This window comes from Castanea sativa, chromosome 3 (assembly GCF_040712315.1).
Source record: "Castanea sativa cultivar Marrone di Chiusa Pesio chromosome 3, ASM4071231v1".
In the NCBI taxonomy this organism is placed as follows: Eukaryota; Viridiplantae; Streptophyta; class Magnoliopsida; order Fagales; family Fagaceae; genus Castanea; species Castanea sativa.
Genome location: NC_134015.1, coordinates 29,979,050 through 30,003,256, shown reverse-complemented (window position 1 = coordinate 30,003,256; position 24,207 = coordinate 29,979,050). Strand labels below are relative to the sequence as shown.

The window sequence follows — 24,207 nt, the reverse complement described above, 5'->3', positions numbered from 1 at the left end:
ATCAAAACAGGAAGGACAACTACCCAACACAAAAGAACCAAAAACTTTACAATTGAGAGACTACTTAACTAAGGTGTGGGCAGCAAAATTAGCCTGCCTAGGAATCCAAAAAACTGAAAAATTAGAATGAGAAGCCAACAAATTCTGAATATCAAAACAAAAGGATCTAATTCTCCAAGGGGGGGCTGACTTGGATTGATCAGATCATCATGACAAACCGTAGAATCGGGCTCAATAGAAATAGGTACAGCCTCCATACTCTCTACCAATAACAAAGCCCATTTAATAGCTTCAGCCTCAACCTGGAAAGGGAGCGTGGCGTTCACTTTTTGGGAGCAAGCAAACACCAACTCCCCTCTCTACTCTCTCACCACCGTAGCTATTGCAGAATTTGGGCCAACTGCAGCATCCACATTGATTTTAATAGAATAACGAGCTGGAGGCGACCAAGATTGGACAGAAGGCGTAGAAACAAGAGGGCTACCTGCAAAGACTCTTATTCTTTTGTGATCAGTCCATAGTCTAAGGATATTAGCTTCTAAAACATCAAACTCAAGCAACATACCTTTAAAATGAATTTTGTTTCTCAACTTCCAAACTACATCACAGAGAATAGCACCAAAGAGCAGAAAATCCTTTTTTTTTTGTTCTAAGGATAGATCCTCCTCAAAAGGGGGGGGGGGGGGGGGGGGATAAAAGTTGAATGAAGTCAAGATCAGTGGAAAGACTCAATACTTCCATTCTCAACCTCCATTGACTCTTAAACCAAATAGCTTTAGTAACTAGACAAAAGGCAAAAAGATGGACTGAAGATTCTGACTATAAATAACAAAGTGGGCACCTTGTGTCACCACCATGAATAAATCTGCTTAAACTTTCATTTGTTGGCAAACATCCAGTCACTATTCTCCAAACAAGCATCTTAAGCCTATCATGCAAATTAGATTTCCAAATACAACTACACAAATCCAATATGCAAATTTAACCTTAAACTTACCAGATTGGATTGGAGTCCAAATCCAATTGTCTTTGGAACAATCAAGAGAGATAGGGATCTTAAGAATAGGCTCAATGGTTGCAATCTCAAACCATGTCATTAATTTATTAATGTCCCAGCTCATATGATCAGAATTAAGAAGTTGAGAAACCAATAAAACTTCATCTGAATTCACTCCATCTTTGGGCTTGGGAATAAAATTTGGAAGGCCTGGAACCCAAGGGTCTTCCCAAATCCTGATAGAATTGTCACTCCCCACTAAAATACAAACTGCCTTTGCAATCAGTTGCTTAGAGCCTACAAGAATTTTCAAAACAGGATAGGTATTGGTGGGAGCTTGATGCCTTAGCCAATTTTTCCTAACCTTGTATATACCTCTCAACACTTCTAACACACAAAAAATTCCTTTCAACCAACGTCCACCATGCTAGTTTGGAAAGAAGGGCTTGATTGAATTCCCAGAATTTCCTAAAACCAACCCCCTTTCTTTTAGAGATCTACAAAAAGAAGACCAAGCTTTAGGAGTCCAAAATGAGCCTACCTCCATTTTAGGGTTCCACCAAAACCTACAGACAACTACATCTAACTGATCGCATAAATTCTTTGGGAATTGCAAAGAAGCCATGGTGTAAGTTGGAATGGACTGAGCCACAGATTTGATTAAGGTTGCTCTACTTGCCCAAGAAAGGTTTTTGCTCTTCCAGCCACTGAGCTTGTTCTCCAACTTATCTTTAACGAATTTGAGAGCATGAGACCTGCTCTTGGACAAAAACAATGGAACACCCAAGTAAGAGGTGTTTTGGGGAAGAGCATTAGGCACCAGGTACATTTAATCTGATTGAGAAATTGTCTACCAACCCCTTTAGAAGGGAAGACACCAAATTTCTCCACACTAATACTTTGCCCCAACCAGGAACAATACTTTTCCAAACAATTTTTTAGGGTGACAGGCTCGGCAGTCTTTGTCTTACAAAAAAGAATAACATCATCAGCATAACAAAGTTTAGAAATAGGAGGGGCTAAGCTAGAAACTTTGAATGCTGAATGCTGAAAGATTATTACGAATTTACGACTTACTTCTCTATTTACCAGCCTCATAAGAATTTCACTACCAATGATGAAAAGATAGGGTGAGAGAGAATCTTCTTGCCTGAGGCCACTGGAGGGAATAAAGCTTGGACAAATGCCTCCATTTAACAGCAAGGAGTATTGAACAATGGAGATACGCTGATAAATAAGGTTAGTGAACTTCTCATAGAAACTAAATGCTTTGAGGACCCGAATAAGAAAATTCCACTCCATCCTATCATAAGCCTTCTGAAAATCAAGCTTGACACACACAAAACCTTTCTTCTTCCCGGAGTGTTTGAAGCTATGCACAATCTCCTACAACAAGCACCACGTTATCATTGATCCACCTATTAGGGATGAAGGCCACTTAAGCTAGATCCATCTTATCTAAAAGCAGTCTGAGTCTATTCACAAGGATTTATAAATTACCTTATAGCAGACATTGCACAGGCCTATAGGGCGAAATTGATTGAAATTGCAAGCACCACTCTTCTTGGGGATGAGGGATATATAGGTTTGATTAAAACTCTTTAAACAACCATCCATTACGAGAGAGAGAGAGAGAGAGAGAGAGAGAGAGAGAAAAAAAACTCTGCATAGCCTTAACTACTTGATCTTCAACAATGTCCCAATAATGCTTATAAAATAAAGCTGGAAAGCCATCAGATCAGGAGCCTTTAATGATTTCATCCCAAAAACAGCTTTCTTAATTTCTTCTCTAGAAGGAATTCTACATAGCTCTAAATTCTCTTCATCTGTTATGCAAGGCTCAATAAGGTTTTCTATATTGTGGGGAATTTAAGGCTCACTCAATTGATATAGAGTTTTGAATTTTTCTGCAAAATAATTCTGAATGTCCTCCCTATCATTAATCCATGAACCATCTTCCAGTTTAATCTCTAATATCCGGTTTCTTTTCCTTCTAACAAGGGTGAGAGATGAAAGAATCTCGTATTCCTATCACCCTCCCTCAACCACAACTCCCTAGATTTTTGGTGCCACTTCAAATCTTCCCTAGCTAAACAATCATCCAACTCTAAATTTAGAGAAGCCTCTATCTCCAAATTTTCTTTGGTGGAGGGTTTCTACTGTATTTTAGCAACATTGGCGTGAAGGACTTCAATTCTTTCTCAAACGATACTGAATACATTTTTATTCCATTTTCTCAAATCATTTTCCATCTCTTAACAATTTTCTAATAAGCTTAAACCCATGAGATCCCTCAACTTGCACTTGCCAAGCTTTGTTGACCACGTCTCTACTCCTTTCATCTTTTGTCCACATTGCTTCAAATCGAGAGGGAAGAACAAAATTTCTTGGCTCAAAGTGAGTGTCAAGCAGAATCGGGGTTGTGATCTAAGTTGGAGTTGCACACGTGTTTAACCCCAGCTTTGGGAAAGAGAAGCTGTCATTCACGGTCACAAAGGCACTGATCTAGTCGCTCCTTGAGGGGGAATGTGCAGATTAGCGGTGTGGATGGCATGAATATAGTAAGTTAGGCATGGTTTGAAACTATGTAGGAAAATAGCAACTCGAGTTTTTGAAACTCGAGATTTACATAATAAATCGAGTTTCAAAAACTCGCTTTATGCTCGCTTTGGGCTTGCTGAGGTGGAGAAAATGCCACCTGGATCTCGAGTTTGTAAAACTCGTTTTAAGTCTGCCTAAACTCGAGTTTTATAAACTCGAGTTTGACTATATTTTATTTTAAGTTATGTAGTTTATACGCATAGAACTCGAGTCTTAGAGACTCGAGTTTTAGGCAGTAACTCGAGTCTTATAGACTCGATTTTCTCTGGGCATGTTTATTTAAAACACAGCCCGTGGCATTTAACTCTCTCACATTCTCCACTCTCACTGCTGAACTGTGAGAAAACCTAAAATCTAAGCCTAAGTAACTCTCAATCTCTCACCATCACTAACTCTCACTCACACATAAATCTCTCACACCATAACTCTCTCACACCACTCACTCTCACAAAACCACATTCTTCACTCTCCTTTGCTTTCTTCCTCTCAAAGAATTCATATCTAAGGTAAGGGTTTGCATAATTTGATTGTCATTGTAGTTGAGTATGTTGTCTATGGGTGTGGGTTAAAGAGTTTTACCATTTATTTTGTAGATAGTTAACATAACTTAGTTAATTTATCAATATTGTGAATTATAGAACTTTGTTTTGTTAGTGTTAATTTTTTGAGTATTTATTTGTATAGTTTTTGTTATCAAAATTTTATTCATCATTTTATTTTTATCATGATCTTACAAATTTCTTTGACTTTATTTATCATTGGTTTGGGTATGAAATGGGTAGTGAATGAATGTAATGAATGGGAATGGGTATGTAATTATCAAAATTTTATTCATCATTTCTAGGCTTTTATTTTTATCATGATCTTTCAAGTTTTTTTGACTTTATTTATCATTGGTTTGGGTATGAAATGGGTAGTGAATGAATGTAGTGAATGGGTATGTAATCATGCTCCTCTACCCACCTAGTTCTTTCGAGAACCCTTTTAGGCATTATAGGTCACCACACAATGGAGTAATAGATAATTCCGTCTCTCCATCCACTAGGATTAGAAGGTTTTACGTCTTGGCCTTTAGATATTAATGGGCACTCTATAACTCCGGCTTGAATATGTTCATTGGTAAGATTGCATTACTTTTTTCCCTCACTTTACGACTATGTGATTTAACTAACATAGGACTTGACTTGAACGGAGTTCACAATGATACGATATTGTTATAATCATATACCCTGGTGGTCCACTTAAGAAGCCCAATGCCAACAAGGGATTGCCATTTGAGGGGCCGGGTAAGAAAACCTATTCTGCCGAAGTTGATCGTAGGTTGAAAACCCTTGATGAATTGAAGATATTTGTCATGGAAGAGTTGGGTAAGAATCCCGATGCGTACAACATGCAAATTACTTATCGTATGCCAAATGAAATCATGAAGCACCGGATTAATTACAAGTATATGCGATAGAAAAAGACAAACATGTGAAGATCATGTTTGACAAGTTGGAGAGTATAGGCTGAAGTAAGTAACATTGAGTTGTACATACGGTTGGAGCCGCGTGCGGGGATGGCAAGAGGATATCCAACAAACAACTAGAAGCTTACAAGTTGCGCTTCCGGATGCTCAATATGAGTATTCTACACATGTAGAGGATGATGATGTTCATGCCGATGGAGATGATGATGATGATGACGACGACGACTATGTTGATGAGACTACTGCCGTTAACAATGATGATGACGACGATGATGACGACGACGACTATGTTGATGAGACTACTGTCGTTAACAATGATGATGACGATGATGATGATGATGATGATGATGATGATGACGACTATGTTGATGAGAATCTTGCCATTAACGGTGAAGATTTTGCCGATAAAGATGACTATGAAGACATGATTGAGAGAGGGGACTTTCGGGACTTTGAGAGGGACATTGATGACGATGAGACATTGGACGGTGGTGAACCTGATGCAGACAATGTTATTAGTGTCCAAAACATTACAAACACAATCCCTGCCTACGCACCTCCTGCGTTGTCATTCTCTGCAAATACTTGGGAAAATATGGTTGATCCTTCGCATATTGAGATGCCATTTGTGTCTACTTGGAGAGAGGGGATGAATTTGTGCAAAAGGTTGACTTTTACCAGTAAAGTGGAGGTGAAGCGCGTATTAACAATTTGTGCCCTCAAGGAAAACAAACACTTTAAGATCACTAGGTCGACGAGGAAAAATTTTTGTGCGAAATGCGTGCATGAGTCGTGCAAGTGGTATGTCTACGCTTATGAAGCCCCGAGCTCCAAAATCTATGGATGGTCACCGTGTATGTGGGTCCTCACACGTGTATACCGGCGGGGTGCGAAATGATGGTAGAATGATGAGTTGTAATTTTATTGCGAAATCCATAACAAGTTACTTGAGGATCACACCACTCAAATTAAGCATCTCGGATCTCCGATAGAGGCGAAATATAATGGCCATAAGCCTTCTTACTACAAGGTATGGGATGCGAAACAAAAGGCGATTGCAAGCTTATGTTTAGAGATTGGGGAAGAATCTTACCAAATCTTTCGCAAAAGTTGCTAATGGCGTATATTGATCGGGACCCGACTACCCGGTTTTGCTATCGTGTCACACCCACCGATGAAGATCACACCGTATTGTTGCATTATGTGTTTTGGTCTTTCGGTCCATGCATATCGGGATTCAAATACCGCAAGCCGGTTATCGATATTGATGGGACCCATCTGTATGGTAAATATCGGGGAAAGTTGTTGGTCGCAATGGCAACCGATGCTAACAACAAGGTATTCCCTCTCGCCTTTCTTGTTGTGGATTGTGAGTCGGGGGTCCGGTTGGAGGTGGTTTTTACGATGCCTCGGAGAAACGATTGGCCACTTGATACCCGACGACGGCATTTGCACATAATTTCGACCGACATCTCGGTATCAAAACGCCATTGCAAACCGGCCTAGAAGGGATGATGGAAAAGCAAGGGTATTTCATAGATATTGTCTTCGACATGTTGCTAGCAACTTCAACACCCATTTTCAGAACTCGACTCTAAAGTAGGCGGCGTTGAAAGCGGGATATGCTAGTCAAGTAGTTAAATTTGCTACCATAATGGACTCCATTAAGCGGGTGGAAATTGAGGCCATTAGGAAGAAGAAGAAGGTGACGGGGAGGGATGGTAAGGAAAAGAATCAAGATTATCTTCCATACACATACCTAATGAGCGAGGATGTGGACATGTGGACCCGGTCATACGATGGTGGGAGACGTTTTGGAGCAATGACAACCAATATATCGAGTGTTTCAATGGTGTCTTTGAAAGGTGCACGGGGCCTTCCTATTGCCGCGTTGGTTGAGTTCACTTGGAGCAAACTTGTTCAATATTTCCACGACCGGCGCAAAGAATACCATTATGAGTTGTCGAGAGGGTAAGAAATGGAGTGAATATGCCTTATCCACGTGGGATGGAAATAAGCGTAAATCCGAGAAACACTATCTCAAGCCATTTAGCAATGAAGAGCTGATATTTCAAGTAGTTACCCAACTCAACGTGTGTAGCGCGCGGAGGGGAAACCACAAGATTACGAAGTTCGGTTACGGGAAAAAACATGCGGTTGTGGGAAATGGCAAAATATAGGGATCCGTGTTCACATGCAATTAGAGTATGTGACTATTTACATATTGATTCGACCACGTATATTCACCCATGTTATGGTTTGAACCATGCCCTTAACACTTATGAGCATGCATTTGTGGTTCCTAAGTCACGGTCATTATGGGAGGGATCCCATGGGGCCAAAGTGGTTTCCTAATCCCGGCATTGTTGCGGGCCAAAGGTCGGGGTGAAGTCACGAATAAGAAATGAGATGGATGGAGTGAGGAATAAGGATCGAAGAACCGGGATGGCGGAGGGAGGACGCAGATTTGATAGAGAGTCAGCGAAGCGAGACATGTCCGTGTCATGCTTCGGAGCATAATCGAAAAATGTCCGCGATCCGCGGTGCTTCCACAAGCGGCCATGTTCCACACTAGGTAGGTTGGCAAAAATTTATGCATCGGTTAAATAATTGTTGTTCATTCGATGTTTACCTAATGTTTACTATCTTGTCTCCTAACGTAAATACTCTACGTTTTTCAGGCATCCTTCCATGGACGACGTTGTATTGGCTCTATGTGAACTTTTTGATTGTTGTTGAATGTACTTGTAATTCTCTATCCAATGTACCTCTATGAAGATTGTGATTTGAGTAGTATGGTTAGAATTGCAAATTAAGCGTGGTTGGACATGTTTAGAATGGTGATATATTGAGAATGACTTTTGTTGTGATTTGAGTGCATTTACATTGTAAAACAATGCCTGAAACAGAGCATTTTCTCGCCGGGAAAAAAAAAATTTGCCCGGTAAAAATCGAGTTTTAGACACTCGAGTTCCTTGGGAAAAAAAATTTTCAGTGAAAATCGAGTTTTAGAAACTCGAGTTCCTGGGCAAATTTTTTTGAAACAGGCATGCCTCTCGCCTCTCGCCCGAAACGAGCATGCCGTTGGGAAAAAATTTGCCCTGAAAATCGAGTTTTAGAAACTCGAGTTCCAATCGGGCAAATTTTTTTTGAAACAGGCATGCCTCTCTGCCTCGCCCGAAATGGAGAGCAGTTGGGGAAAAAATATTTGCCCAGTGGAACTCGAGTCTCTAAAACTCGAGTTCCTTTGGTTACGAGCTCCTTTAATACTGGAGTTATAATGGAAAAGTAGCAAAGGCCTGACATTCAATTTATAAGCCGCATTGGGAAGAGTCACACCAAGTTCGACAAGAGTAGCTTCCACACTCTTTTTATGTTCACCAATCACTTGGCTATATATTTTGTAAAGGGGTTCAAGCACAAATTGGACAAATGATCTTTCCCCTCCACCAGCAGGGGTTTCTTCCTAAAAACCACGGCATCCGGATGATAATACATATCTCCCCAAAGCCGAGACGCAAACTTATCGGCATCGAAATGGGATCCCATGGAGTTTGACATATAGTTTAGCAAATGATTGCAAAGTGAAGGACCATCTGTTGTACCACTTTGCAGCGAAACAAACATTTCCAGCGAGTGGATCTATAACCGGGACATTCCCGGCGTTAGAAGCGACGCGGCTATGTTGGTATTAATGACTTCCGAGTATGCCTTAGCTTATGGTAAGCATCCTTTGGGGGCGACTTAAGTTACGTTATCGGCTGTCAACCTAGAACAAATTTTTTGATGTAAGAACTCAAAGGAGTAATGGAAGTTCATTACTCAATTATAAAATGACTAATACACAACAGATAGGCACTCAAAGAGAGAGGGAGCGAGAGAGTTACCTTGTTGATTACAACTACAATAGGTAGGCGATCTTGGATTGCATGGCGTATAGCCCTCTCTGTATTTACCTGTATGTCACATAATATTATTAAGATCAATATCAAACAGTCGCATCATGTTCACACATGTTATACTACAGATGAGATAGTAATTAAGAGTGGCTATCATTTTAACAAATCAATCTCGAAGGCAACTGATGTAAATGGATCAAAAGATGATTGAGCTAAACATGGCACATTGGTTTGTCCCTCCAATGAACTGCAGTGCACAAAACTAACTTTCCTAATCTCCTGTCTAGGCAGATGCCCTTGAAGGTAACCTACCATCTAAGGTTTCAAAATTCATGCTACTTATCTTCAGTCTTTCATGGATGTCAAGCACAAGCAGAGTCTTAGAATTTTGTTTTAGAGCCAAAAAAAACTCATAAATTAATCCACAAAGGTACAGGGACTACAGGCTATACCAAAGCCTAAAATAGTTAGAAGAGAAAAATTAAAAACTATGGACCTTTCAGATAAAAGAAGAAATTATTTACCATTACTCCTTCGGCGATCCACAATCAATACAAAGACCGTCGGCAAGTCCGAGAGCAGCAGTCATTTCATCGGAGAAATTAACATGCCCGGGGGTGTCCATGATGTTACAAAGGTACGATTTTGAATTGCTATCTTCAAGAACAAGAGAAATTGGAATTGCCTTAATTGATATCCTACTCTCTTGCTCATCAATCCTTGTATCCGTGTACCTCACATGCCTCTCACTATTTGTATCAAATGTGGACATATGGTGGGTTTGCTCAATCAACATATCCATGAAGACAGCTTTTCCCATGTTGAAGGTGCCCACAAGGGGCAACATTTTGAACCCAGTGGGATTCGACATAAGACCAACAAGGAATGGGGTTGGGACATACATTGAAGAATCCTTCACCCCAACCTCAAACTTGATATTCCTAACGAGTTTGACTATCGGTTGCTCCAATGGTTGCTCATCTTCATCCATCACCAATGTTTCAACGTCTTCACCATAAACCTCTTCGACGGTTGGGTAGTACTTTTTGTCCTCGGCAAGGACAATACGGTTATCCATATCAACATCATTGGAGGCCGTTATCCACCCATTTGAAGCGGCGCATCCTCACCATTCTGATGCCTCCTCTTCGCAGGGCTCCGTTCCGTAAGATCTTCATCTTCATCCTCTCGTCACTGTCGGACTCAATTTCGGGTCCAATATAGTTCCCGAACTCGTCATATAAACTATCATCCATGTTTTCCTTCTTCTTTTTTTCCAAATCTGCCATGTAGCATAAGCAATTAGAGTTCCTTTCAAACAACAAAGTTCGGGATAGTGAAATTCAATTCTCACTGTGCTTCGCTATTAGTTTACTCAACTTATCGAAACATAAAGTGGGTTTTTTATGCACAAAATCTGCACTGTACATTTATTTATTTTCATTTTCATTTGCATCCATACAAAATCTTGGATCGGGGAAATAAAAACGGAGTCACCTATTTAATTTAATGGTTAATGGGTACCCAACCCAATCCATTTATTCTAGGTGAGACTCGAGTCACCCATCCATTTAGCCCATTACCCATATAAATATACATATATGTAAAGGGCTAAGTATTGAAATGGCCACTCAAGGGCCTTGACCCATAAACTACAATTCATTTTGACCACTTCAATTACTACTTGTGACGTATTTGTTCTAAGACAAATAATGAGTCTAAGCGTGAGACCAACATTGAAATTGAGTTATGGGCCGGAGGAATACGAATAGACTTTTGCTTTAAAAAAAAACCACCACCAATATAACATTCGAGACTATAATTCCACGTCATGGCAAAATAGATTCATGTTGCCGGCCATATCAAGTCGCGTTTACATCTGGACAATAAGACATGATGGAATAAGAATGTGCAGTGAATAATTTTCACTTTGAATAAAACCAGAAGTCACAAAAAGAAGGTTCTACAAATCCATAATCAGGACTAATATGAATTCTACTTATGGGCCTTAAAAGGGTGTAGCAAAAATTGAAAATTAAAAAGAAGTGGCCAAACCAAATCCATAAAGCAAATCAGCCATTTAGGAACCAAGAACTATTTCAGACTAAAACAATATCTCACTAATCAATGTTTTGCATAAGAAAATTAATTCATTAGCCACAAAGGAGCCTGGAACTTCATAGTGCATATAGATAAACAACCAGTAGTTGATACAAGAAGTGATTTAAATGAAACAAAAAGCGCCCATTTTCCCACATCGATTCAAAGTTCCTATTAAAAGCTTTCAATATTAGATACAAATCAAAGCAAGCCCAAAGAAAAACCATTCCAAAAAGATCACATTAGACATTACCTCTGTAACAAACCTCTTTTTCAAGGTTCACCAATTTTGCGTTTTTTAACTCTCGTGTAATGTTTGGGCGGGGGAGGAGGCTGCGGGGCATCATCCTTAGGCTCATCATCGTGCTACAAAGACATTAGATGCATACAGTCAATATTTGGTGTAATGATAAGATAAAATGAACTGCAAAATAGGCCTATACATCGTAATTAATGGTATCGTACCATAGAGCTGCCTTTGTGTCCTATTTTGTGTCCACCTGTCCCACAAGTGGGAGCTCTTCTAGCACGTTGCGGTCGACCTCGTGGGGGTGAGTGGCTGATGAAGGGGATGCTCGTCCGGTACATCGCATCGAGCCGAGAAGAGTGTCAATCCCAACTGCAGGTCCTAGAGGGTCAGATGAGGATGAGGTAGGTGGGTAATGATGCTCTGTGTACAGGCTAGGAGTGGGGATCATTGTCATGGGTTCAGTACGGGGTGGGTCTATGGGCAAAATGGGTGCAGAGGAGCTAGTGGATGGGTTTGAAGGTGTCTCGGGGTGCATAGGAGGGGTCGGCGAGAATGAATACCGAGATCGAAAGCGGGCTGTGAAGGTGGGGTGGGTGAAGGGACCTCGGGCGAGGAGATGCATCTACCATGGGTGGAGGGACCTCGAGCTGGAGAGATGCGTGCGGGATGGGTGCGGTATCTCGGGACTACTTACAACCCGAGCGGTTGTTGCACACCGACCACGGCCACCTGCCGCACTTGTCCTTCGGCTTGTCAGAAGAGGCCGACCATGGCCCCTAGTTGCGCTTGTGCTTGGGCTTGCCGAGCAGCCCCACGGCCCCTAGCCGCGTAGCACGGGTCGGTGTACGTACGAGTGCTGCGCTTGTGCTTGGGATTGCAATATCTGGCCGATTCGCCCTCATGCCCATTGTTTGCCTCTCCATTTGGTGCGGGACCACCACCAAGCCCAGCCAAATCATTTAGGACGCGTCGGACATGGTTATGGGCTCGGCCGCCTACGAGGAAGCATCTCAACAAGCCGCTAAATGGCTTTCAATGCGAAAACCGAGAAAGAACCGGTACAATTAGATTTGAGACATTTACGTATCAATTGTAGAATGGATAATATAGTATAGTACTTATTAATCTACCCAAATACTCAACTAAGATATATCTAATTAGAACACATTACCGCTATATCTAATTTTGCGGCCGTTGCGGTCGACATACTTTCGAGTGACTAGGACAGTACCACGGTAATAGTCATGATCGCGAGGCATCTCACCCGGTCGAGGAGGTGCATGGCAAAGTCGTTGTTGTCTCGCATCCCATGTAAGGATATACCGTCCATGCTCCTCCCTCCAATTCTTCTCCACCTTCCCACGCAAGTCTATTCTATGCGGTCTTTCATCGTACACAACATGGTCGGGCCGCTCTTGCGCCAACCCAAACCGACGAAGGACACGATCTCGGGTGGTGTATCTCTACTATGCAAAAACACACAAGTGGCGCCCTTGCGGGTCCACGTATCCCTCCCCGCAACGCAAAAGTCGGGAAGGTGGCCGAAGTCCTCGTATGGCCGCCACACAATCTACAATAGAAACAAAAAACAATTATCATAACATCAAGTTTATTAAAACAAAAATTAACATAACCAAACAGAATTTTTGTTTGCCATACTTAGGTCCCATTTGAATTCTAACTAATTGCTCGCGATAGTGGATCAAGGCCATGCCGGATGGCCTACTCTTCGAGCTTGGCACCCGCACCCACCTACTGAGTTAGAAGCGAATAACATAAGATAAGATAATACCCATGTTATAGTTACTAAGAAGAGTACATTGCACACACCTGATATTAGAAAAATACTTACTTAAATGCAAGTGGAGCATATGGCCACGGGCCATAATCACATCGGTTGGGGCTCTATCCTCGGGCACAAGAATGGCAACCTTGCCCATGCCCAATACCGGACCAATGTGCACGCCCCACCAATGCGATGCCCCTTTCTCGCTTGCCCGACACAACTCTCTCGTACAACTGTGCCAAGCAACCACTACCCCAACTATACCGTGGCGGATCACGAAGGTCATGTGAACGCCAAGAACATCAAATGCACCCTATCTCCCGACTTGTCCATGAAAAGCTTATCCCCTAGCAGCGCTAAAATATAGCACCGAGCATGCGGGTGTATCGCATCTCCATTGCGTCATGAGGCGCGGGTACGCAAATGGCGTGAAACAAGGCGGCCGATGAGAATTCTTTTGCCCCACCAAAGTTTTGTTGTCATTCGCCGTAGTAAAACCAAGCAACTCCATGCACAGATCTCGCCAATCCCCATCCACCACAGCAGTCGGCCCAACCAAGACCTCACCGTCTATAGGAAGTCCGAAAATGACCTCCACATCTTGTAGGGTGATTGACATCTCACCATGTGGAAGATGGAATGTATGCGTCTCCGGCCGCCATCGCTCAACTAGGGCTGAAATTAGGCAATGATCTATCTCTCTGGAAGGGGCCCTAAACAATCCTTCCAGCCTTAGCAACTTGATAATGTCAATCACCCGATTATCTTCCATCTGAATGCTTGCCATCTCCTTAGTGTGACCACGGCACGTAAGTGGGCCCGGGTCCTGCAAAATCCATAAAAATTATAGCGGTTATTACAACTACAAATTGTGTTTTGAAAGAACTTGCTAACTAAAAGTCAAAGACAACGTAAAAATTAAAGCGATTGTTAGAACTAGATATTTCACCTCGCCATTCCAAATGTCCTCTGATCGATGATATCGTTGTCGCGTCAACAATGACTCGTCAAGTGGACCGGGGTGCAAGACACGTGGCTCGTCATCAATCCGAGGCTCCATACGCAAACATTCGCATACTCAACTGTGAGATCATTAATAGTGTGGGGGCACGAATCTTTAGCGAACAAGAGTATAAAGTTGATTTGGAAGAACCATTACTACTCTCTTAAAATCAATTAATGTACATGTGGTTTGTAAAATGTATAAATGTTTTAGTAACTCAACATAATGAAGTGATTCCATGGTATATAAAAACAAATATGAATATGTATAAGCAATTCTATCATGTATACGATTTGTCTCCCCCTTCCCCCCCTCCCCCCCTTATGCTATTTATGATTGACTAGAGCTACCACACATTTAGATTTTCCTCAATTTTTCACATTTTTAAAATTGTGTGGAAAGGAAAAAAAAGAAAATAGAAAAAAGAAATCAATATATGTTTTGGGGAGGAAAAATTTGTAATGGTTGCTTCTCATATACGAGTTTAGTGATTATCAAAATATAAATCATTATAGCTTTGCTTAATAGAGTTCTTATGTGATAAAATGGAAGAAAAAGCTTTTATAAATTGCTCATTAACTTCTCCAAAAAAGCAAAATAATGTTAGCTTTCATATAAAATAATCAAGATTCATTTTCACGTTCTAATAAAAATTATACTTTCTCCAATTTTTTATCGTTTTTTGCTTTGATGCATATCTCACTATATTATAACATATTAAAAATATCTTGCCATATATAATAAATTAAAAGTAAAATGCAATATGTTTCCTTGCAAAAAAAAAAAAAAAAAAAACCTTACAAAAAATCAAGATGTAGAATTCTTTACTTACATAATATATATTATATATTCCAATATAATCACATTATTTTGAGATGGGTTTAAGACTATTACTTTTAAGTCTCAACTACTATTCTCAGTTTTCACTTAACAAAAAAAAAATTTATGTCAAACTTTTTTGCGCATTGAGCCAGTTTGTGACTAGTGATGTTAATATTAGGCTTATTAGCATCATTCTTCGCGGTTAGTTCCCTATTGTTTCACTGTTAACATCAGCTCCTATTTAGTTTAGGTATTCATATGAATCTTCACACAAAGATAGAGAAAACAAGACACAAGAATGAAGGTTTATAATATGCTCTAGCCCATGTGTCAGAAAAGATACAAATAAAGGTACGGCATTGTAAGTGAAGAAAAATTTCCTAGACAACTAAAGCTTGATCAGATTCATTATCTGAAGTTCTGAACTATACGATGTCAACAATAGGATTTCCTGAAACAACCTGTAAACAAATCGACAAGATAATTGGGGACTTTTGGTGGGGAATAAAGAAGACATAAGAGGATTCTACATAAAGGTTGGGATAGCATTTTCAAGCCTAAACTTGTTATGGGACTTAGACATATGGAGCACATCAACAGAACAATGATAGAAAATTTGAATGGAGCATACTGACAAAGATAGAAATGGGGTAAGAACTATAACCTTAATGTTGGAGTAGGAGTGGATGTTTTTGGAGCTCCTCGTGGATTCTTTACATACCTGGATATAAACTGCCTCAACCTTAACACGAGCCAGGGCGATTAAGTGGGTGTTTGAGCTCATCTTGACAAAACCATGAAGATGGAATAGACAAAGTGTACTAGCTACTTGAATCGGTAACTACAAAAAAACATGCCGAAGATTACGCTAACTCAAGCACTACAAGACCCCTAATTAGAGTGGAGACTTCTCAACAAGAACTGTATATCGGACTGGCCAACACAACTATTGAGAGTGGTCCTATGCCTAAAGTAAAATGGAATAAGTCGTGGAGACTCAAAATTCATGACAATTAAAAGTCATTGGAAAAATCCCATAACAATAAGTGATGCTAAACACGATATTTTCAATGGAAGACCTAAAAGCATGATGTGTAATGCACAGAGTCCATAGAGCACCTATTCTCAAAGTGCCTAGTGACTCGGAATTTGTGGTCACCCCCAACGACCTTTTAGAATTGAAGAGCTCAACCTGTCATCTATGGAGGAATGGATCCGAATAACCTGTCATCTATGGAGGAATGGATCCAAATACACTTCAAAGGTATACCGTGACGTCTTGGCTGAAAAATAGCCACGCACGTCCTAAATGATAATGAATAAAAATAACCACAAAACCAGGAAATCCCAGACAAACATCTGATTAAAAAAAAAAAAAAATCCCCTAATGTGTCCAAAAAAGAACAAAGAAAAAACCAATGTATAGAGGAGACATAAACAAAACCACAATCAGAGTCATTTACAGAGCTAATTAGCAAAAAATTAAAATAAAATCTGAACATAATAGATAATTTATATCCATCAAACACCCAACTCCGTCTACATAGCAGAGCTTAAACATATTGCCAATAAAAATACGAAAACCAATCTCATATAAATCCAACCAAAACCCAGAAAAAAATCAGCCAAATAAAACAGAAATTAACCATCAATTCCCCATATGATCAAACAAAACCACCAACATTAGACAGGAAATCAACCTTCACCAATTAAAATAAGAGAAACCCAGATCACATTTCTTCACAATTGAACACCCAAAACAAAAAAGGAACAAAATTTCAACAAAAAACCGAAAAACCCACCTGGCGATTGAGCTCAAACACTTGGCAAAACCCAGATGGAATAATTATTTAAAAAGCTCAGAAACATACCGCAAACTTCCGTTGAAGGATCGCCTGAAGCCGGTTGTGAGGAAAGAGGAGACCGTTTGAGGGTGAGGGTGATTTCCGTTGAACGCCGAGGGGTTGAGGGTGACTGCTTTGGGTGTTTGAGGGAGAGTGTTTGAATTTTTAGTGAGAGTGTTTCAGAGAGAGCGTTTGAGAGATTGAGAGAGTGTGAGTGTTTGAGTGAGGTTGAGAGAGTGTGATTGTTTCAGCGGGGGGTTTGAAAATGGCCGTGTAGATTTCGAGTCTTATAAACTCGATTTCTACGTGGCTACACGTGGAAAGTTTGTCCACGTAATGGTATTGCCGACCACTGCAAATCGAGTTTTAAAAGCTCGATTTTTTCATGGATCTCGAGTTTATAAAACTCGATATGCTAGTTTCCTACATTCTTACAAACAGTGACAACTAACGAAAATGTTAGATATCTAATGGTAAATGGCAACAAAGACCCGCTCCTTGATATTGGCCAAACCTTCCCTTTTATTTGACCAAGTGAAGGATGGGCCATTTAAAAAAAAAAAAATAGTACTTCTACGCTTGATTTGGATTGAAGTAAAATTGCGGTGTTTTTTGTTTGTCTTTATGAAAGCTAATATTTTGTCTTCCATAGAATTTTAAAGCTAATATTTTATAAGGTAGTTAAACATGTCGGGCACTTGTCATTTAGATTACTAACAGAAATAGACAATGGGGCAATATAAAAATGGAACTAAACGTAAATTGTCAAAACCAAATTTCAAAAATTAAAGTACCAAAGTAAAAGTAACACCAAACGTAAGTACCAAAAATGTATTTTTGTCCTTAATTTTCTAGAACTTCCGCTATATTGATTTTTAAGCAACCCTAATGTGTTTTCACTTTAAAGTTTTTTCTAATAATAAAAATTTTATTTTAAAAAGTGAAAAATAAAAATAAGTAAACATCTCTTTCTAGTAGTACACACCACTAATTAGTAATCGGGCCTCACTTGCTTAGTAATTACACCATTTTTTGTCTCCAATGTCCTCTTTACAATAGAAAATTAAGTTTCAAATATATGAAGTTTATGGAACGTTACAAATTAAATCATATAATTTTTTTATTCTAGTTGTTGGTGGAAGATTTGAATCATTGTTTTTCTCTACCATATAATGTGTATGGAATGTTCTACACTTTTCACCCTAAACTTTTTTATTGCACGTTTTGCACTCTAAACTATGACTTTCGTTACACTTTGCACCCTAACATCAAGTATTTTGTTACCTTAGATGGAAAAATATGGCACTACGTGAAAAGACCTAATTGTTCCTGTTATCAATTCCTTAAAATCAAATAATGAATTACATTTTACCACCCAAAACTATACTCTTGATTACATTTTGCATCCTAAACTTTGAATTTTCATTCAAGTTAATAGCAAACTTAACGTTTTGGTGCAAATGTAACAAGAATCATAGTTTAGGATGCAAAACATGCATTTGAAAAGTTTAGGGTAATAAATTGTAATTTTTCTAAGATTATAATTAAACTTGTTATGTAAGAGAATAATCAGTTTTTTTGATTAATTTATCTTAGTTTTAGATCTAGACAAAAACTATATTTCTCCAGTTTTCTCTATAATCCCAGCGTTGATTCTTCATTCTAATGCAATTCTAATTTAGTACTCAAGTAGTTGATCTTGATTTCCATCATTTGGTGTTAGAGCACAAATCTAGTCATCGTTTTCCATACTAATTTGATCATTTGAACTGTAGGTGTCCTTGCGTTTCTTTTTTCTTTTTCTCTCTCCATTCAAGATCCTAGAAAGCATATCTAGGTTCCTTGTGCCAATCAAAGTTGTGATGTGTAGTTGTTGTTGCAAACTATCACAGATTGATCACTTGTGCTGCTGCTACCATTTGCAATTTTTTGAAGATTGTGAAGCTTCGAATGGCCCAAATAAGGAGAGAAATGAGGGGTGGAATAAGGGGGAAATCAAATGGATGTTGGGGAAGAAGTTGAAATTGTTGGATTAAGGAGACAAATTGTGCCACTTACAAAAGAGTGCAACGTATGCAGCCTCCTCATGAGGCTACTGATGAGTTTGATGACTCTCATTCTCATTTTAAGAACCCCTTTGGAGTTCCTCCAAGGGGTAGGCTTTATGTGGAAAGAAATGAGCCAAGACTTTACTATACCATTGAAAGAGTGTTTGATTATTATGAAATTATGGATGAACAGAAAACGAAGCTAGTTGGTATTCACCTCAAGGGGAAAGCTTCTGCTTGGTGGGGAAAATTGGAAATTTCTAGCCAATGAAATGGTAAAATCAAGATCAAGAGTTGGAAGAAGCTGAAGAAAAAGCACTGTGGGCAATTTCTTCCTTTCAACAACACCCCATCACTTTACAAATGCCAACACAATCTTAAGCAAGAAGGTAGTGTGGAGGAGTATATGGAGGCGCCATTTCACCAACTTATAGTAAGGGTATATTTGAATGAAAGTGAAGGAAAAATGGTTGCAAGGTACTTGAGTGGATTGAAGACATTCATCCAAGATGTCCTTAGCCTTCAATCATTGTGGAATGTGTCAGAAGCCTACAACTAGGTTTTATTGGTGGAAAAACAACAAACTAGGCTTGCTTTAAGGTCTAGACAATGGGGTTCCAAGACTAGTTATGAGATTTCTAACCAATATAAGGTTGGGAATTTGACTACAAATGAGAGAGTAGAAACTTCTAGGGCTAGGCAACAAGCAGCATAACCTAAACTTGCTATTACAGTCCCCAAAATAGTCCCAAATAGCCATTGTTAGCAGGGGTAGACAATAATATATGGATACTTTCAAATGTTTCAATTTGGGAGAACCGGGGTATCGATCTTCAGATTGTAGAAAGAAAACTCTTATGTTATAGGAAGTAAAAGAGCTTGAATATGAAGATGAAAAACTCATTCTTTATCAAACTTCAAATGAGGAGATTGGTGGTGATTTTAAAGAAGAAGAGGGCTTGAACTTGTGATAAGGAAGACTTTTCTTGCTCCTAAACTCAATTATGAAGAAGACTAGTTGAGAACCAATATTTTTTATACGATTTACAGCATTGAAAGAAGATTTAATTTGATCATTAATGGGAAAAGTTGTGAAAATTTGGTCTCTCAAGAGGTGTTTAATAAGTTGAAGCTTACCACTCAAAGTCATCCACAACCCTACAAACTTCTTGGTTCAAGAAGGGTAGTGAGGTGAAAGTAACGAAACATTGCTTAGTGTCATTTTCTATACAAAAGAAATATTTTTATTAAGTTTGGTGTGACGTAGTACCAATGGACGCGTGCCATATCCTTCTTTGAAGACCTTGGCAAAACGATCGTCAAATGATGCATGATGGGAAGAAAAAGAACACATCATGCAAAATTCCAATGTGACTATTTTACTTTTCAAAGAAGTCTACAAGCTTCATAATGTACCCATTTCTATTGTTTCCAACAAGGATGACAAATTTCTTGCTCATTTTTATCGAACTCTATGGCATAAGACAGGGATTGAATCATCCAACGAAATCTTAGGAATCTCTTAAGATGATTGATTTATAAAAATCCTTGGAATTTCGAAAGTATCATTCCCTTGGCTGAATTTGCTTACAAATCTTCTCTTAATTAAACTATTGAAACATTTCCTTTTGAAGTTGTGTATAGGAAGAAGAAACCTTTGAGTGTCTTAGATTTGGCACCATTGCCACTTTCTAAGGAGAAAGCAAGAACAATAGAAATGATAGAGTTTATGCAATCTATCCATGCTTAAGTTAAGGATATTCTATTCTTTTTATATTTGCCACTCTCTGTCTCTGTTGTGCCAATTTCAATTGTTATAAAAGTTATCTTTTCACCCTAAAAAAAAAAATTAATTTAGATTCTAATAATAATAAATAAATATTATTAGGAATTTGGAATAATTGCCCTATTATTATTTTATATTTAATATTCACTATTCGAAATTATTATTTATTATTATAATTATAATGAATAATATTATATTATATTTAATGTAATATTCTATTGAATAATGAAGAGTCATCTCCTTAAATTGATAAATATTCATTTCTATTATTCCAACCAAATCCATTCTAAAAGTTAGAAAACAACAAAAAAGAAGTAAGTGGACCTAACCTATGCAATCTATCCATCGAAATGGACTAACTTTCAAGGAAGGTGACCTCATGTGGGTAATTTTGACTAAGGAAAGGTGTCCTCATGGCTCCTATTCCAAGTTATGAGCAAGGAAAGTGAGTCCATGCAAAGTGTTGATTAAAATCAATGACAATACCTACACAATCCAACTAGCCATCATCTAGATATTTCTATTGGCTTCAATGTGAAGCATTTGAAGTCTTATTTTCTAGCTAAAACTTGACGGCAAGTTTCCTTTATGGAGGGGAGTATGATGTAGCCACCATCAACCCTTAGAATAGCCAACCAAACCCCCCCCCCCCTTCTTACTCTTAGGACTAACAGCCAGCTACACTCTACTCTTAAGCCAAAACAGCCAGCCACCCTTTTTAACCTCCTAGGGCAGCTAACCAGCCACTTATTTTGACTTCTCAAATCTACTTTGTCTTTTTTTTTTTTAATTTCAGCTTTGACTTATGTTATTGACCGCCAATCTAGCTGTAACTAATATCTAGTTTATTTCCTAATAGTTAAAGATTATAAACATGCAAGTTAAGTAAGAGAATAATTAATTTTTTTTTTATGAATTTATCTTAGTTTTATATCTTGATAGAAATTCTGTTTCTGCAGCTTTCTCTATAATTCTAGTTTTGGTTCTTCATCCTAATGCAATTCTATTTCAATTCTCAATTATTTGATTTCGATTTCCATCATAATGCAATTGTGGGGGAAAAAAAAGAGAGAGTTGTTGAACCTAACATTGTTGGGCTAAAAATTCTGATTCTTTCAATTTAATCTAATAATTTTTTCCGTATTCTACTTCTGTTCAATCAATCCAGTAACCTCGAACCACAAAAACAAGTAACGGCTATCAGTCATCTTTGTTACTTTTGACTTCTATGGAAAAATAAACACCTTAAACCACAATCTTGCTAAGTGGCAAATAGGTAAATTAGAGAATTTGATAAAGGAGTGTTTGAATTACTCGGCTTTTGGTAGAGATTACATTTAATAGTATTTATATGTTCTTGAAAGCCAAATTTAAAAAAAAAAAAACAAAACAAAACAAACATTTTTTTTTTTTGAATGGATATTGGATGTTACAATTAAAATTGAAGAAAAGTTACACCAAAGAGAAGAGACAAAGATACAAGGAGCCCATAAGGGTCTTAGCATTTTGATCTATCAACTAGGAGCAGATTGTGGAGCCAAGGATCAACCCCTATCCAAGTCCTTAATGTCTTCGTGCTTCTTGTGACTTGGGCTACCTCATGTGCTACCTTGTTAAACTCCCTTTTCAGATGGTTCACTCTCCAACTGCTAAATGAAGTCTGCATGGTAAAGGTGGTGCGGACACAACATGATAGCACATCTATGGAGATTATCTTTATCATTTATGTTATCTTTATTTGGGTTTATCTTTAGTATTGGATTAGTATTTGAGATTGTTAGAATTATCATATTAGTATTTGAGATTGTTTAGGATTTGTTTAGGAGGGTTTATCTTTATCATTATGATTCCTGGAAGCTATATATAAAGCTCCAAATGGTTCCTTTTATACTTTACAGATTATTATTATTATTATTATTGAGATTATTTGCATTGATTTGTTTGGTGGTGATTCCAAACACCTTAGGTGGGAAGCCTAAGGTTCTTTTGTAGGACTAATCTAGGTGGGAAGCCTAGGTTGTCCTGCATCAATTTGGTATTAGAGCTCAACCTGATCATTCTTTTTAGCAACCCAAATTCACGACTAACAACCCACAGCCATACTCACTATCAGCAAACAACTCAATCGCCAAACATGCCATTACTTAAATACTTACCCCACGAGACTTGCAAACCAACACAACCCAATTTCTTACCTCACAAGATCTGCAAATCAGAGCCAGAACCAGCCCAAACTATATACCCCCTTTGGCTAGACGAATTCTTCATCCCAAAACCAACAGAATAGCCCACTACTCCCCCAAAACCTGTGACCCCAATCCGTGCCGGACTCTAAGGACTACCACTAGATTAGAAACAAAGAACGTAACTTCCACCAAAAAAAAAACTCATATCCACAACTTCAAACCCCAAATTGAGAACAAGAGAGTTGAAAGCCAACACCAAGCTGCCGATCCCACCAAAGGAATGACATCATCGCATAACCCACCGCCGAAATCATTACCAACAACCGCCGCCAACACGCCGTCACCATCGATCCCACCATGCTGCTTCACGGGTTCCGAGATCTGACTCACCAGCTCCGATCTCCACCTTCGAGTGCCGTTGCCAATCATCGCCGATGAGCCCAAGCCGCCTCTTCGCCGTTAACTCCAACGTTGTCTCGTGATTGCTCTGCCGCCTCTTCTTTTAGCTTTCCTCTGTTTCTAGCTTCTTTAGTTTCGGTCTTGTGTAATGTTTGAAGTGCTACAATGTACTGGCAGATTTTAGTTTTATAGTCTAGTCCTTTCTTTATTATATTTCAAAAAAAAAAAAAAGTCAGGTCAAAGCAGAAGTCTCAAGAAGGATCTAATGCCACTACACATGAGAACCAACAAGCCCAGTTTTACCATTGTTAGTAGTGTGACCCACTGTCCAGTAAGGCCTAGGTTGTTAAGTCAGCTCAACCAAGGTGTGGACTTTCCTATCTTAATGAATTGAAATGCACCTTCATATTTAATATCAATATGTTTACTATGTGCCTCAGCTTTACCTTTAGTAACATGCTACTGCCTTTATCCTTTATTTTGCTTAAACTTTCACATGACTTTGTTATTTTAGCTGCTGGTTTATTTTCTTTCAACCTTTTACTTTAGCCAATAAAAATTATAAAAAAAAAAAAAAAAATCCTTTAACATAATTAATTCTCAGTATTAGTAGTTGAACTAGCCTAATCACATTGTAACAATTAGGTACTTTTTAATTTAATTCTTGTTGAAGCGAATGCAACAACCTGTGGAATTCATGACTTTTCTTCACATATAATTTAACTTGAGTTTTATCTTTACTATTCACTTGCTAGAACTAGTTTGTTGATCTCTTTGCATGCATGTGCGTAGTGGTCGTCTAGTAACTAATTCTGAAGAACAGTTTAATTCCAAATCAGAGTCTAGTTTTGAATCCCACTTTAGTCCCCAATCCCGCCTAAACATGGATCCTCCTCCCCGAGATGAATTAAGACATGCCATTGCAAAGCTTATTGCCCGTCTAGGCCACTTAGAGGCTAGGTATGACGAGGATAATGCACATAAGGGAAGAAGTAATAATAGACGTGGCCCTCATCCT

General features: G+C 38.8%; 1 pseudogene; it reads right to left on the bottom strand.

Moving 5' to 3' along the window:
- Positions 1 to 1,279: 1,279 nt before the first annotated feature.
- Positions 1,280 to 10,221, bottom strand: LOC142628805 (110 kDa U5 small nuclear ribonucleoprotein component CLO-like; annotated as a pseudogene).
- Positions 10,222 to 24,207: the final 13,986 nt, after the last annotated feature.